The following is a 15,723-nucleotide window of genomic DNA, read 5'->3' on the forward strand; positions in this document are numbered from 1 at the left end:
GATAAGCGGCTTAGCGATCAGCTGATAAGCGGCTTAGCGATCAGCTGTTAAGCGGCTTAACGATCAGCTGATAAGCGGCTTAACGATCAGCTGATAAGCGGCTTAGCGATCAGCTGTTAAGCGGCTTAGCCGATCAGCTGATAAGCGGTTTAGCGGCTTGGGAAAAAGGGGGGGGGGAAGGAAAAAACCCCCGCAGGAACTCGCAAGACATTTTCGTCTTGCGAAGCAAGCACATAGGAAATTCGTTTTGCGAAGCACCTCCAAAACGGAAAACCCTTTCGTCTAGCGGGTTTTCCGTCTTGCAAGGCATTCGTCTTGCGGGGCACCACTGTAATCCTGTGGCCCTTGTGTTGTTGTGAGGCTATAGCTCAGGCATAGGCAAACTCGGTCCTCCGGATGTTTTGGGACTACAACTCCCATCATCCCTGACCACTGGTCCTGTTAGCTAGGGATGGTGGGAGTTGTAGTCCCAAAATATCTGGAGGGCCGAGTTTGCCTATGCCTGCTATAGCTGCTTTCATCCCTGACCATATTGATGGAAGTTAGCATCCAGCAACAGAAAGCAAGTGATGGATTCCCCAGTTCTGACGTATACTATGAACCCAGAAAACTCTAAGATTTCAAAGGAAGCTTCCTCAAGCCACAGTTTGTGAACCACACAGAGTTAATGACTGGAACAAAAGAAATAACATGTAAAACTAATAATTTCATTTTATGCCTTCATTCAACTGCACCTGAATGCTGAAATTGTGAGTCTGGAGCCTGCACTTTATCAATTTCTTTCACAACACCAACACTTTGGGATCATCTAAGGCTGCATATGCTAAAAGCACATTTACAACATATCACTCTGCCCCCTCAAGAACTGCAGGAGCTGTAGTTTACCACTCACAGGTGGAATCTACACACATATAAAAAAACGCTGTGAAAATGCTTTTTTTTTAAAAAAAAAAAAGTTTTGAAAAATATATTGAATTTGCCATAGCTCATCATCACCATCTAGTGTCACATTTATATATTGCACTTTACAACTTAAAACATTTTATTTGTAGCTGTATAGCCAAGTCCACAGAGAAACAGTTCCTAGGATTTCGTGGGGGGGGGGGAGGGTGCTTTAAATGACCTTCAAATGCCTGGTGCTAACTCACAGATAATTTCCCAGGCACACGGCTTTATCTACATGTGATTCAAGTTACAAGAAAGGAGATTCTGACATCAGGAATAATTTTCTGATGGCGAGAGTTGTTAAGCAGTGGAACAGACTCCCTTGGAAGGTGGCGGATTCTCCTTCCTAGGAGGTTTTAAGCAGAGGTTGGGTGGCCATCTGACTTGGATGCTTATTTGAGATTCCTGAATTGCAGGGGGCTGGACTAGATGGCCTTTGGGATCCCTTCCAACTTTACAATTCTATGATTTGATGTGTAACGTTTACAATTTATGAATGGTTGTGCTCTAGCAATGACCTTTGAATTTTAATAGATTAGTTACTGCTTCAAATACTGTACGGAGAATTTGAAATACTGTACAGTGGTACCTCAGGTTACATACCCGAGGTACCACTCAGGTACAGTGTTACAGACTTCAGGTTACGGACTCCACTAACCCAGAAATATCACCTCGGGTTAAGAACTTTGCTTCAGGATGAGAACAGAAATTGTGCTCTGGTGGCGCAGTGGCAGCAGGAGGCCCCATTAGCTAAAGTGGTGCTTCAAGTTAAGAACAGTTTCAGGTTAAGAACGGACCTCCGGAACAACTTAAGTACTTAACCCGAGGTACCACTGTATATAAATTCTAGAAATGAGGCAACTTATTTTTACTGCCTGTTACTTACTGGATACTCAGAAACTACAAAATGCCAAGCAGAAGTGGTGGCTGTGGTTGTGAATACCTTAAGAATACTGGTTCCTCTTGCCAGTTTTGCACTTGGTTTTCGGGTACTATAAAAGGAAGATCTTCATGCTTTTGATGTATTAAACTGCCCGCTTCCAGAAAACTGGAGTATAGCAAGAGCTTTTATGGATGCACATTTTCAGTGCTCCTTTTCATGTACTTGAAGAGACACTGTGTGAATGCAAAGGAAGCCAATAAAGCATGAAAGAATAATGTAATCCGGTGTATAATTACGAGCCTACTTCTCTTACGCTTGTGCCCAGGGCAGTCTGCACTGCTCCCTTCCTCTCCCCACTGCTTCCTTGAGTGGCCTCTGCAGAGGTACTCAAAAGGGCTGATCTCTTTTAGGTATTCCACCTTGTTCTGCTTTTGCCTTACACTGAAACAGGCTTTTAATCTAGCTAAATGACTGGAACTGTGACCCTGAGCCTTCGTTCTAATTGAGCTTTTCACCGAATTAGGTCTTCGCTACGCTGGATTGAAATCAGCCCAGGGAGGAACTCCCTTGAAGTCTTGTAAAGACATGCCGAATTTTCAACCCCTGTAATTAGAGCGAAGTCAGGAGCTCACCATTTATCACTCCATTACGCTACATAGCTATCCTATTCACGCCAGATACAGGGAGACTGTGAAAGCAGTTATTCCAGCCAGCCATTCTTGCTATCTCTTAAACCCATTGAAGTGGCTACATATGCAGCACACATAAAAAAGGAAGCCTGCTTTTTTTAACTATGAGAATACAACACACTGTTGTTGTAAGGCAATATTACAAAATGTGCAAATTGAAACTATGATGAGTGATCGGACGTGCCTGGTTTAACATTTCAAGTCCATCATACCTTTCCAACGAAGCCTCTCAAAACCTCCAACATTTCTCCAATGAAAATAGGGACATCCTATTCCGTCGTCGTCATCATCATCATCATCTCCTTGGCTCAGGGGTCTCGTAACTCCATACCTTCCAACATTTCTCCAATGAAAATAGGGATGTCCTAAGGAAAAGCAGGGCATTCCAGGATCAAATCAGAAACCAGGCTTCTGTAAATCTGGGATTGTTCCTGGAAAATAGGGGCACTTGGAGGGTCTCAGCTCCTGATTCCCAAGACCTACCCCTGTAACTTAGCTGGTAACTGTTGGGTCTTCCAGGCCCTGCCCCTTTTCTAGGCCACACCCCCTTTCCCAGGCTGCACCTCTCTCCAGCTCTCCTTTGCTCTCTCCTTGAGCACTTTGCCTGGCTGGCATGTGTCCTTGAAATACTTGCCTGGGTAGATGTGAGAGTGACCACACAAATGTAAACGTGACATCTGCTGCTCTGACCGCTTTTGCCTTTGGCTGCACACACTCTTTACCTTTCAACTCTCAACCACCACTGGAAGATTGCCCAGGAGGAAAGCAGCTCTCGATTGAAAACATTTCTCCATTCCTGCTTCACACCAGCTGTCTTTGTTTTAAAAAGGAGATACACTTCAATACGTTGGCTGACATGTGTTGAAATGGAACATGACCAAAGTAAGATGCCCTGTTCATTTCATAATATTGGAAGACAATGTGCTGGTATGCTGGGGGCTATCTGATTACATTTGATTAATGAGCATCTTGGGAGGCTTTTCATATGTTGTTAAAAAACAATGAGGAAAACTTGGAATGAGTGGCCTGAGTAAAAAGGACATGCTCACTCATTGGAAAAAAAATGACCCAGGGCCTATTGGCACATGCTGGTTACTTTTACTGTGCATACCTTCAAATAAACCATAGGTGAATTAATGTGACTTATACAGAAGTGTTCCTACAACACAGCTTATTCCATAAAAAGGCACTGTAAAGACCTCATTTTTAAAAAAATTCAACCTACCCAACTCTATCGTAACAACATTCAATATTCAGCATTATTCCGTATTCAACAGTATTAATCTTCGGCATTAAATCTAGTTATAGCTAATAAGGGTTAATAAAATCTCACCCTCTGAATTTTGCAAGTCCATCTGAAAAGTGAACAGAGCGAAACCTGAAACTGAACCCACAGAGTTATAACACAATAGGGGAAATCTGTGCATTTTTATTTATAGCTGTTGTTGTTTAGTCGTTTAGTCGTGTCTGACTCTTTGTGACCCCATGGACCAGAGCACGCCAGGCACTTCTGTCTTCCACTGCCTCCCGCAGTTTGGTCAAACTCATGTTTGTATCTTTAAGAACACTGTCCAACCATCTCGTCCTCTGTCGTCCCCTTCTCCTTGTGCCCTCCATCTTTCCGAACATCAGGGTCTTTTCCAGGGAGTCTTCTCTTCTCGTGAGGTGGCCAAAGTATTGGAGTCTCAGCTTCAGGATCTGCCAAGAGTTCTTATAAAGTTATTTTACTCCTCTGATTTTCAAAAACTCCCCAAGGATCTTATAAAAGTAAAGTTTTATTTTTGGCAAAGGAAATGTGTAGTTTCATTCTGGAAATGTGCCTTTAACACATTCAGCAACTAAACTGAAGGAGCTCGTATGATTTGGTGCAGGAAATATCTTTCCTGAGAAGCCATTTAAATGAAGTTCTCAACTTGTCTTGATAACTTTTTTGGAGCAAGGGGTAGGCTGCCTTGCATAATTCTTTGCCTGCCAGGCATATCTACATGCTGACCTGCTATATAAGCTGCCTGTCTGAGAGGGGATATACAAAAGGATTATACCTTCCTTTCTGGGCAGACTCGAACAGGTATCTGGTCTGGAACGCATCCCCTTGTTTGATGACCTGCCTCTAAGGCATCTGTCTAGTTATCTTCCTGCTCAGCTTGGAGGTGTGTTACTGGCAGATTGAACTGTTGCCTGCCTGGGGGGTACTCTGACAAAGTACCTACTAGGCAATTCTGAACAATTATTCAGCTCAAATGTATCATCTTTCTGAAAGGTAGCAACTGCGTTGCAGTTTCCATCATTGTATTTTCATATTGCGTCTTCTTCTTGTGCTCAGTCGCTTTCACCTTCACTGCGTATTTACAGTGTATCATCATCATCATCATTTTAATTAGTTGTAGTAGTATGTCCCCATCTGAGTAAAACACACGTCAAAGATACTAGAAGCAAAGAGAGACTTTGGCCTTGAGAAGAAATCTCAAGGAGAGACATGTAATCAGTTATAGTGATACACCTGAGGCATAACATCTGCCTATAATTTGTCACCCCATCCAGGACAGGCGAATTTGGGGTGTCCAATGTCAGGCCACTGCCCAGTTTCAGAGGCCATAATTAAACATCCAGACTGGTTCTGAAGTGGGAGACAAGGACTTACCATGGTGATACTCTTTCTGCTTTCTTCATTTTTAACATAGGGGCAGCAAATCTTATTTAGTCTGAGAGCCTTGTCTGTGGGCAACTTTCCAGGACAAATGTGGGCAGAGCAATGGAAAGAGCTTTGCTCCTCCCCGTATGGTTAAAAAGATTACAACAGAAACAACCTCCACTTCCAGGATGATCTCCTCCTCTGAAAACAGCACAATGAAATCCCAAGACGAGTATGGATTTGGCGATTCCTCTTGGGCTGTATTGACATGTCACCCTGGCTTAGCAGGGACTCAACTGGCCTAACTTATACATTTGTAAGACCCCAAAACTGGGGGTTCTGGGGTGTGACAAGGGCGTGACAGGACAAGAAGAGACTCGTATCTATTCCAAACACCATCATACTCAGTTATATGATGAGGCAACCTGCTCAGCCAGCGAAAAGGGTGGTGTAAGTAAAATTCGTTTGGAATAGGAGTATTTTAAGCTACCATAAGTTAAAGGTAAAGGTAAAGGTACCCCTGCCCGTACGGGCCAGTCGTGACCGACTCTAGGGTTGTGCGCTCATCTCACTTAAGAGGCCGGGAGCCGGCGCCATCCGAAGACACTTCCGGGTCACGTGGCCAGCCTGACGAAGCTGCACTGGTGAGCCAGCACCCGTGCCGCACACGGAAACACCGCTTACCTTCCCGCTATAAAGCGGTACCTATTTATCTACTTGCACTTTGACATGCTTTCGAACTGCTAGGTGGGCAGGAGCTGGGACTGAACGACGGGAGCTAACCCCGCCGCGGGGATTCGAACCGCCGACCTTACGATCAGCAAGTCCTAGGCACTGAGATTTTACCCACAGTGCCACCCACGTCCTACATAAATTGTGCCTGCTTTCTATAGCTATTATTGCTCTGTAAGCTGTATAGGACTTTCATAACTACCTTCGGTATGCTTTGGATTCTGGCACCTGACAGTATTTAACTAAGTTGTTGCATGCATGGCAAGAGGTCCACTTGCACAATGGGAATTCCCTTCTCCTCCCACACCCTGCATCCCATAAACCTGCCCCAGAGGGTTGGGAGAACTCCATACAGGCTTAGGGGGTGCGCAGCAGCAGGAGGGGATGTAATTCCATTGTGTGAGTGGCCCTTGTTCTGTGCATGCACACCTCACTTAGTACCATGTTGAATTCCACCCAATGTGTATTTATGTGGTGAGAGAGAGAGCAAGGAAGAAAACCTTCATACAAAATGTAGCATAGTATTTTAGAACTACTTGTTGCACCACATCTCTCAAGCATGTGACTATACAGCTTGAAATTGATAACATCACTGTCAAACTTGCATTTAAAAAATAGATGCCAGTAAATTGGCATTGCTTTAAAAATTGAGGTAAAGGAAAATAGATGCTGCATGCAGTGTATTCCAGAAGCATATTCAGAAGCATCATCCATAAACAATCCTAAAATATTTATAAAGGGCGGTCTACTGCAACTTTATTTTCCACAAAATAAATGCCATAAACCTGAGATGTGTAATAAAGGTCTGAGATTTATTAGTGGGGAAAATCGAGCAGACACTGCTAAATTATGAATGATACTGGAGTTTTCTTCATATCCTCTAGAGAAAGATGAGATGGGATTAGGGAAGAAACAAGAAACTAGATAATCAAGAACCACATTTTTTTTGTGGGGCGGAGCAGGCACGGTAAGACCATTTCTGATGTCAAACTGTTACTGATCCTAATATCAGATGGCGTCATGGGCCAGGAGTTGGCTTCACCTGCTGAGCAGCAGCCTGAAGGAGCAGAAGGTGGAGTGATCAGCCTTCTTGCTCTTGATGAGAACCAGCTGGCTCCAGCTTTCTTAAACAGGGTTTCCAGCCTCAGTCAGTTGCTGGAAACAACATTTGTTGTTCCTGACCAGATCTTGCTCCTTCTTACTTCTTGTGACCTTGGACCCTCAGATTTCTTGACTCCCAGATAGTCTGACTATGTGAACTGACTACTCCTGACCTTAGGACTGGACTGGAACTTGTATATGGACTCTGCCTCTAGGCAAGTACCCACCCTGAGACTTGGCTGGTTGGCTGGCTTCTCCCTCCACTGACAGGACTATGACAAGCGGTGCTCATTAGCAAATTCATTCTTATTCTAAAGAGGTTCTTCTGTACTATGACTTGTCTACAAATAAGGACAGTTTAGAAGTAGGGGATGGCGTGGTAGGGCTGCACTGCTCACCTGAGCTCTCCCTAATTTAGTTGCCACTACATACCAAGACGGAGAGGTAGAGGAATGAGCTTGTGCAGCACAGGAGTGCGGGATGAGAGCATGCCTGCCCCCCCTCTCTCCATCCTGGTATTCTGCAGCAAGTCAGCTGAACTGAGGTCAAATGAGTGGTTGAACCCCACCATGATCTCTGCTACTGCAATCTAGAAGAAGTTAAGTCACCAAAGGAGCGCAAGTGGAACGCACATGTAGGGGTGTCTCACTCGTAAACAGCAATTCCAAAGTGGAAACCACCATAGCACAGTGATATCTGCGTAGATTGTTTGTGTGTATGACAGGATTATAGGTGTAGGATTGAACATGGCTGGTGTTTTCCTACCCAGCGTCCTCCAGGTATTGTTGCAGGACAATATGTCTGTGTTGATCATTGTCTATGCCAGGTATAGGCAAAATCCGGCCCTCCAGATGTTTGGAACTACAATTCCCACCATCCCTGACCACTGGTCCTGTTAGCTAGGGATGATGGGAATTGTAGTCCCAAACATCTGGAGGGCCGGAGTTTGCCTATGCCTGGTCTATGGTGACTGGGACTGATGGGATGGAGGAGGAATGTGTGCATGCGTGAAGTGGCCCTCAAAATCTTTAACTTCAGTGATCCTGATGAAGGTACTCATTTACCTGAACACAGAGGGGTTTGTTTCCTCTCCACACTCCATGGGTATAATGGATCCCTCTCCTCCTATCACAACTAGAGGCAGGGGAGAGTGACCAAGCAGCCTACAGAGTGATGCAGACTGCTGCAATTCGAGAGACATAAACAGGAGCTCCACTTCATGTGCAGATCAGTCTGTTTCTCTTGCTTCTCTAGACTGAAACTCTTATTTTAGACTAGCTTTTCATTTTTAATGGTGTCAGCCGGTTAATATCTCTGACAGAAATGTTAGCCATCTCTGTTTCATATACAGAAGAATCGTGAAGATACCAACGATTCAGTATAGTGGTGCCTCGCAAGACGAAATTAATTCGTTCCGTGAGTTTTGTCGTCTTGCGATTTTTTTCGTCTTGCGAAGCACGGTGTCGGGAAAGTTTTGGAAAAGCTTCAAAAATCACCAAAGTCTTTAAAAACCTCAAAAAAGGCTACCACACCGCGTTCTATGAGTTGCTCCTCGAAGTCAAGTTGCAACTGTATTAACGGTGTTAAGAAAAAGGAAACAAACTTGCAAGACGTTTCCGTCTTGCGAAGCAAGCCCATAGGGAAAATCGTCTTGCGAAGCAGCTCAAAAAACAAAAAACCCTTTCGTCTAGGGAGTTTTTCGTCTTGCGAGGCATTCGTCTTGCGGGGCACCACTGTACTGCTCAGCCAGAAAATGGGAGTCTTCTCAATTCTGCAACATTCCCTTCATCTTCCTGTAGGATTGTGGCAGTACCTGTCAAGGTGAAGTGGCTGTTCAGGACCATGTCTAACTTTAAGGTAGTCCGTGAAGCCAAGATGCTGGCCCAACCCAATTCTTAATTTATGTCATGCACAGGAAATCTGGATGAGAAGTGATTAAGGATTTTGGGGGAAAGCGAGCAGTATGTTATATCCTATATGGGCCTCCTTACTGGTGTAGATCAACTGCAGGAATCTTGTCCTGGGGCCCAGGTTTTGGATCTGGCCCTTTTTGAGATCACATGTTGCAATATACCAAATACATGGTCAAACACACTCCAAAAGGATAAGCTGATTTGTTTGAAGATACCTTTTTAAAAAGAGGCTAACTCGTATATCTTCACTTTGAGGGTTAACAGAAAGAGTACAGCTCACAGGAGAACTGAAAGCATGTACAACCACCAGCTGCAGCACAGAGTAATGGCCAAGTATTGTTGATCAGATGTAACTCTAATGGAAATAAATGGTGTCCTCTTGGCTTACTCTTTCGATATATCACCTCCTGTTTCCCAAAATGGTTTCACTCTATGAGGAAATAAGACATCAGCAGGACAAACAATTTTCCATGTAAGAGGCCTATAGAGAGTCAATGCCTGTGATTTCCCAAAGTGTCAGTTGTGATTGGGATCTCTGAAGAAAGGAGTAGACTAGCAAGAGTCTAGCTGATGCAAGCCCAGGTATCCGGGTTGGAGGCAAACTGCTTATACCAATAGGAAGTATATGTCACATTCAAGTAACCGAGGCACATTGAAAGCACATGACTTTCCCCAAAGAAAACTGGGAACTGTAGTTCACCTTCCACAGCGCTACAACTCCCAGACCCTTTAGAAATCTACAGTTCCCAAGATTTTTTGGAGGAAGCCATCTGCTTTAAATATAAGCTGTTGATAGCTTTTAAGATGATACAAATGATTTGGTATGAAAATGTGTATGTGCAATGCTTGGGGTCCAGTGACAGTAGTTTTGGGATGTGCTTTATTGGTTGTATCAAGATAAGGATGCTGATGCAATGACCCTTTCTCATTCCCTCCTCTTCATTGCATTCCCCAAAAAGCTCCTCTTGAGGGTCCGTAGTCCCCCTAGAATGCTGTGCAATGGGATGTGGCGTGGCTGCAGTGGGTGGGGGAAACTGGTTGCTGATTTTCTGCCTTTTGTGGCAGCCCCGCGTAGCTCATCTTGCATCATTCTGGACCTCACCATTGTCCTTTTGGGCAGTATAGAAAGCTGCAGTGAGGCAACAGGACAGGGAAGTCCACCTTCTCACGTTCCTTTGGAGATCACCCATTGTGTTCCCACTGTGAGGTAGATAACTATTAGTCCCATTATTTGTAGGAGACTCAGCTGTATCAAATGACCAGGAGGTCATGTGGCAATGTCTTCTTGTGTTTTATCATCTTACGTGGAAGATCATTGTATTGAAAGTGTGTCCCAATAAAAAAACTTGCCATCGTGTGGCATGTTTTGCCAACTTCCTTTACATATAATTTTGCCAACGTCCTTTACTTATAATCCCCACCCCTGACATAAGCTCTCCATTTGGACTATCATCTGAGAAAACTGTACCACATGAGATGATGCACACACATTTGAGTCAACTCAAAGGTTGAGATTCTTACCATACTTGCGCATAAGTTAAGTTGAAGCCTGTGAGAGGCATAAAATGTTTTCAGTCCAAACATTTCAGTTTAACTAGTTTGCTGAACTACCAGATCATAGCAGGCCACTTTGCAAAAACCACACCAGTGAGTCAGAATATACATCTAGACAGTGCTTTTTTTCTGCATACTCCTAAACATTTTGTGAATCTAAGTTTGGCCTCATCGAGGGGCAGTATTTCAATATGAGTAGGAAAATGACAGTACCCGTAGAAAAAAAGCACAGCATCTAGATCTAAATATAATATATTTAAAGAATTTATGTAGCACCCTAAAAGAGTCTCTGCTGTCCAATAATATAAAACAGGTTACATAAAAGAGGAGTAACTCCTCTGGTAGACCCCACCTATTCTCTGTCACCCCCTCAAGAAATGGTAAAGGGATCAGATTCCCAGAAAGAACAGGTTAAAGGAGGAACAAATTACAGTTAGAGGATTTTCAGGGCCCCCAGTGGCTTTAGGGCTTGGCATTTTTATATTGCCTAGCAGGTCTGTCCATTCTGGCCATTCTAACTCCTCAAACCGGCCAACCTAAAGCTTCTTAGCTATGGCTTTTTTTCCTGCCCAATTTGTGCTGTGGAGGAGTGTGTGTGTTATTGTAATTGCCAGACGCTTCAAGTTGGCTTTGAACCCTATGAGAACAGGAGAAAAGCAGGTGTCATGAATCTGCCTACTCACTAGGAAGATGCCAAGCCAAAATGCCTAGAAGCCTAGCCATTTCCATACTCCAAATTTTTCATTTATCACAACTATTTATTACTCACTTTTGCCTTATATGCGCTGTATATGCAATATAACACTGTGATACTAGATGGCGCTGTGAGGTCCCACCTTTCCCAACTGGATTTCCCTGTGTCACTGAATTGCTTCTTTGATCTGAAACTGTGAATGTGCCAATTCTATCCCCAAAGGAGATGAATTTGTGTTTGGTTTTCACCAGCACTCAGAATCACAATTAACACGTTAGCAGTTTGTGTGCGCATGGCTCTCTGTGTGTGTGTGTGTGTGTGTGTGTGTGTGTGTGAGAGAGAGAGAGAGAGAGAGAGAGAGAGAGAATGTGTGTATTTCTTTGTGCAGGGGGGTACCTGTAGATTTTTCAAAAATCATTTGTTCCTCAAGCACTTGGTAGAATATACCACATTCCACAAGATGGCAGTAACTTCCTTCTTTTAAAAATGACTTTAACTTTCTTTTAACCTTGTTCTAAGTAAAGTATTTCATCAGTAGAATTTCTTCCGAACAAAGATTACATTTCCCCTCTATACCTAAATTGTTCAGAACGTTATTTTAAACAAGACCTAGAGAAGAAATGGAGTAAGCTTTTGTTTTTAAAAACTCTACCATTGGTATTTCCTAAATTCATTGTCTCCTATTGACTGTGAGCCCCCATTTTCATTTTCTTTTTTACGTTATATAGACAGAGAAAGGCATTGTTATGGAATTTTTATACCATTCATACTAATGGAATTTGCATTGCAATCTTCAGATGGTTATAATTGTTAAAATCCCTTTCTTTTACATTGTATACTTTACTATCTTTATCGGTCCTTCTGTTTCCCCTATTTTCTCATGTTCTTGAAATCACAATGGAGTACAAAATTCTGACGGGGATCTAGAGAGAGCTATAATACTGTGCAGGCACAGTGTGTGTTTCCATCAGATCAAGAACATGTTGGATTGCTGGCGTTTAACAGTGCTTTTATAAATATTAGATTACATGACCGTAAAGTCAGTTTACAAAGACCTGTTTGTAAAAAGTGTGCTTTTAATTCTCTCCATGAAATGCCTGGAGAGTAATGTGGGAATAAATTTACAGTGAAGAAATTAAACTGTGCTACAGCTGCAGCCTTCCCGTGACTTATTTTGCAGGAGCTCTGTTGAATTCAGTTAGCACTCCTTAGAACCAATTCATGTGGACTGATTTTGACATGGGCCTGTACAACCTCATAATGCATTGGAGGAATTACTTGTTTATAGGGTTGCTACCTCACAACCCATTTCATTTCCATCTAAAGCAGGGAACGAGGCAGCTGTTGTGCCATTTCCCTTCACAGTCACGTCATTTCTTCATTCCCCTGTCAAGAGCAAGTGCAAAGGTCTGCTGCACAGCCGGTGAAAGAGGTAGCAAATGAAAGGACCTCAGAGGGAATGGGCAAGGGGATGCTGCCAGCTGCCTGGCTTCCTGGCTTCCTGGCTTCCTCATAACTCAGGTTATGAGTCAGCAACCCAACTGGGTTTGAAATACTGTACCCATCAGTGTGGAATGTTTTACATATTAGTCGAAAGCCACTAGTTTAGCCTTCAGCCTACAGGTGTTTTCCATGTGGGGAAATACTTTTCCATGAAAGCCAAGGAAACAGTTTTTCCAAGTGCATTCTTATGTGGTAGGGGGGCAGGAGAGTCCTGTAAGGTGTGCATGGCTGCGTAATAATTGACTATGCCCACAAGTGTATTTCTTTTCCCCACGGGGCTGATTTAATGCATTCTTAAATTGCAGCCTTGGAGACTTGCACTATTTCTTTAAATTTGGACACCAGCAGACTTCCTGCTTGTTCCTTGCCCATCCAATCCACTCTTCCTTTCCTCTTATGTAGGATACTCAAAGTCTAGTTCATTACAGCAACTGGAAAGGGCAAATGCCACTGAAAGCAGGCTGCCACACATCTTTGCTCACTCTAGCCTCACTATGGCACTACATAAATAGAGAGGGCACTGCAGACTAGAACACACTCAGTACTCTCTTCAACTTTCAATTGCAGGGGAAGATTAGTAAGAGTGGACCAGTTTATTTCTGTAGCTATTCTCCTTCTCCTCATTGAAGAATCTTTGATAAGCTTCAAAGGGACTTCAAGGTTCCCAGTGATCCTAGGACTCAGCTACACAGCTGCAAATAAAACGTTCTAAATGTGTCGTAAAGTGCAATATACAAATGCAGCACCAGATGGGGACAGTGAGCTATGCAAAATTCAATGTATTTTTCAAAACCTCTTCTTTTCTTTTTTTTAAAGAAAAAACATTTTCACAGTGTTTTTTAATGTGTGTGTAGATTCCACCCTAGTCTCTGAAAGCCACTTGGAAATTGCACTTTTCAGGGCACTTATCCACATGAATCTACATAGCTGGCTGAAAAAGCGTTGCAGCCAGAGGTGCCAGCTTGTGAGGGTGGGGTGGAGGGACAACATCATGTGTGTGATGTCAGGACATTAGGAGGAACTGGGGGCAGAGCTGAACGTGGTAGCTGTGCAACTTCAATGGCGGCGGGCTCCTTCAACCCTTCTTCCCCTCTGTGGCAGGAAGAGGAGGAGAAGGAGCTGGCCACTGGAATCACACCGTGGTCAGCTTCACACTTGTCCTCCGTGCTTTTGGGATGTTGAGGTGCTTGATCCCCACTCCCAAAATTTAGGGGAGACAAAAGGGTTTGACCCCCCAGGAGCTGGCGCCCTTGCTTGCAGCCTACATGGTACTGGATGGAAAGCATGCATTACCCTGCTCCCCCCTTTTTAAATAGAGACCTCAACTTTTCCTTCTAGTTTAGCATATGCTTGCAGAACTGGGGGTTAGTGTGACAGCTGCAGCCCACTTGGCCTTGTTCTTTCTTCTTTTTTTTTAAATATAATTTTTATTAACAGGCCAATCAAATCGCATTAATTCCAAATCACATTAATTCCAAATTATACAGCCAAATTTTTAAATTTTTGTTGGGGGTACCCATACATCAAGCTCCGAAAGGGGTCCAAACATCACTCATGTTGCTGCTTTAATTAAACAGTTCTATCCAGTTCTGTCCAGATAGTCTCTTTGTTACTTTCCTCATCTTCTTCTTGTTATCATATATTCCTTTCTTTGCGATCTCTGATAATCTTCACAAGCGGGTTGAAAACAAACGTGCTCTGTGTGGGTTTTACACTCTCCAAAAATCATATCACATGAAGAACAGACGCCATTTCCACACCTCCGTAAAGAACATTCCCTCCGTCTGTCCGTTGATTTCCCCAGGCTTGCCAAACATATCTCAGGGGGCATTGCCAGGTCAAGATCACATTCCGATAACCATACATTCACATTCCGATGACCTGGTCCTCCTCCCCCTCGTCTTTCTATAGGCAAGCCTGTCTTAGCGAAACACCATTTGTAACTGCGTCATAAAACTTTCCATACCAGTCCACCCCGATGTTTCTACCAGTTCATTTCCACATAGTTCTTGATCTCCTGCTTGTGATTAATAATTTGCAACAATTCTTCTCTCTGGAAGGGAGGGTTATTGACACTCACATAAGATAAAAGAAAAGTTTTTTCCTCCCCCCCCTTTCCGCTTCACTCCAATGTACCAGTCTCTTAATGATGATTCTTCACTTGATTTATTGTTCAGCCCGTCGCTCCGCTCACAGAGATCCATTAATTAGCAGTCTTTACTCCCGATGTTCACTTGATGTATATGCATTAGCTTCTTTCCAATTATATATTTCCAATTATATATTTTGAGCTAATGCGAACCAGTGCGTGAATTAGAGACAGCGTCCGGGAGAGCCGGCCTCACTCGAGGGCTTCGTGCCAAGTGCCCCCACCCCCTTCTTTCGAATCCGGGGGTGAATTATGGACACAGCTGGCAAGGCAGTCCCCCCCCCCATTCCCTTGGGGGGGGGGTAAGGGAGGCTTCATACTCCCATATCAGCCTCTTAATTACCTTGTGTGGGTCGGAGAGATGTTATTGTCGGCCATCTTCTAATACGCCCCCTGGTGGCCCCCCCTTGGCCTTGTTCTTTCATGCATATTGAAAACATGCTGGTTACGTTTAATCTGGTGGGGTTGAAATTGTGATGGTTTATCCGTTCCTCAAAAAACAGAAACCCTGCAGTTTTAATGTCATCTTTGCTCCTCATGTGGGTTTGCATTCTTATAAGAAGAGGAACTGAAGGAGTAAAGGAATGGAAACTAGTTCAAAAACAATTTCCTGGAGGTTGACAGCTATATACAAACCTTATTAATTTATCTCACAGTCAGCGCTGGGGATTCGGAAAGGAATGAATGCGGAAAGGTGTGCTGCTGAGGGAGTTGGTGGGGTGTGTGTGTGGAGGCATGATGTGTGACTGTAGGTATTTATGAAAGGTATGGCTTCTTGCCTCTTGTTTACACACAACTGGGTAGGCAACTCTTCTTGATTTGCAAAATGAATTTTAGTCAGAGGTAGGCTAAAAGCTTCATTCATTCCGATTAAAGCTCCCTGAAACTATCAGGTTTGCAGCCATTTGTTACACTTTAAGTAGCAGTG

The 15,723-nt window shown here is 43.6% G+C and overlaps 1 long non-coding RNA gene across 1 annotated transcript in view; it reads left to right on the forward strand.

Moving 5' to 3' along the window:
- LOC308479480 overlaps window positions 1-15,723 on the forward strand; it is a 116,062-nt gene that overhangs the window by 23,152 nt on the left and 77,187 nt on the right. The gene's annotated exons all lie outside the window — the stretch shown is intronic.

This window comes from Podarcis pityusensis, assembly GCF_964106645.2.
Source record: "Podarcis pityusensis genome assembly, chromosome: 1".
NCBI lineage: Eukaryota > Metazoa > Chordata > Lepidosauria > Squamata > Lacertidae > Podarcis > Podarcis pityusensis.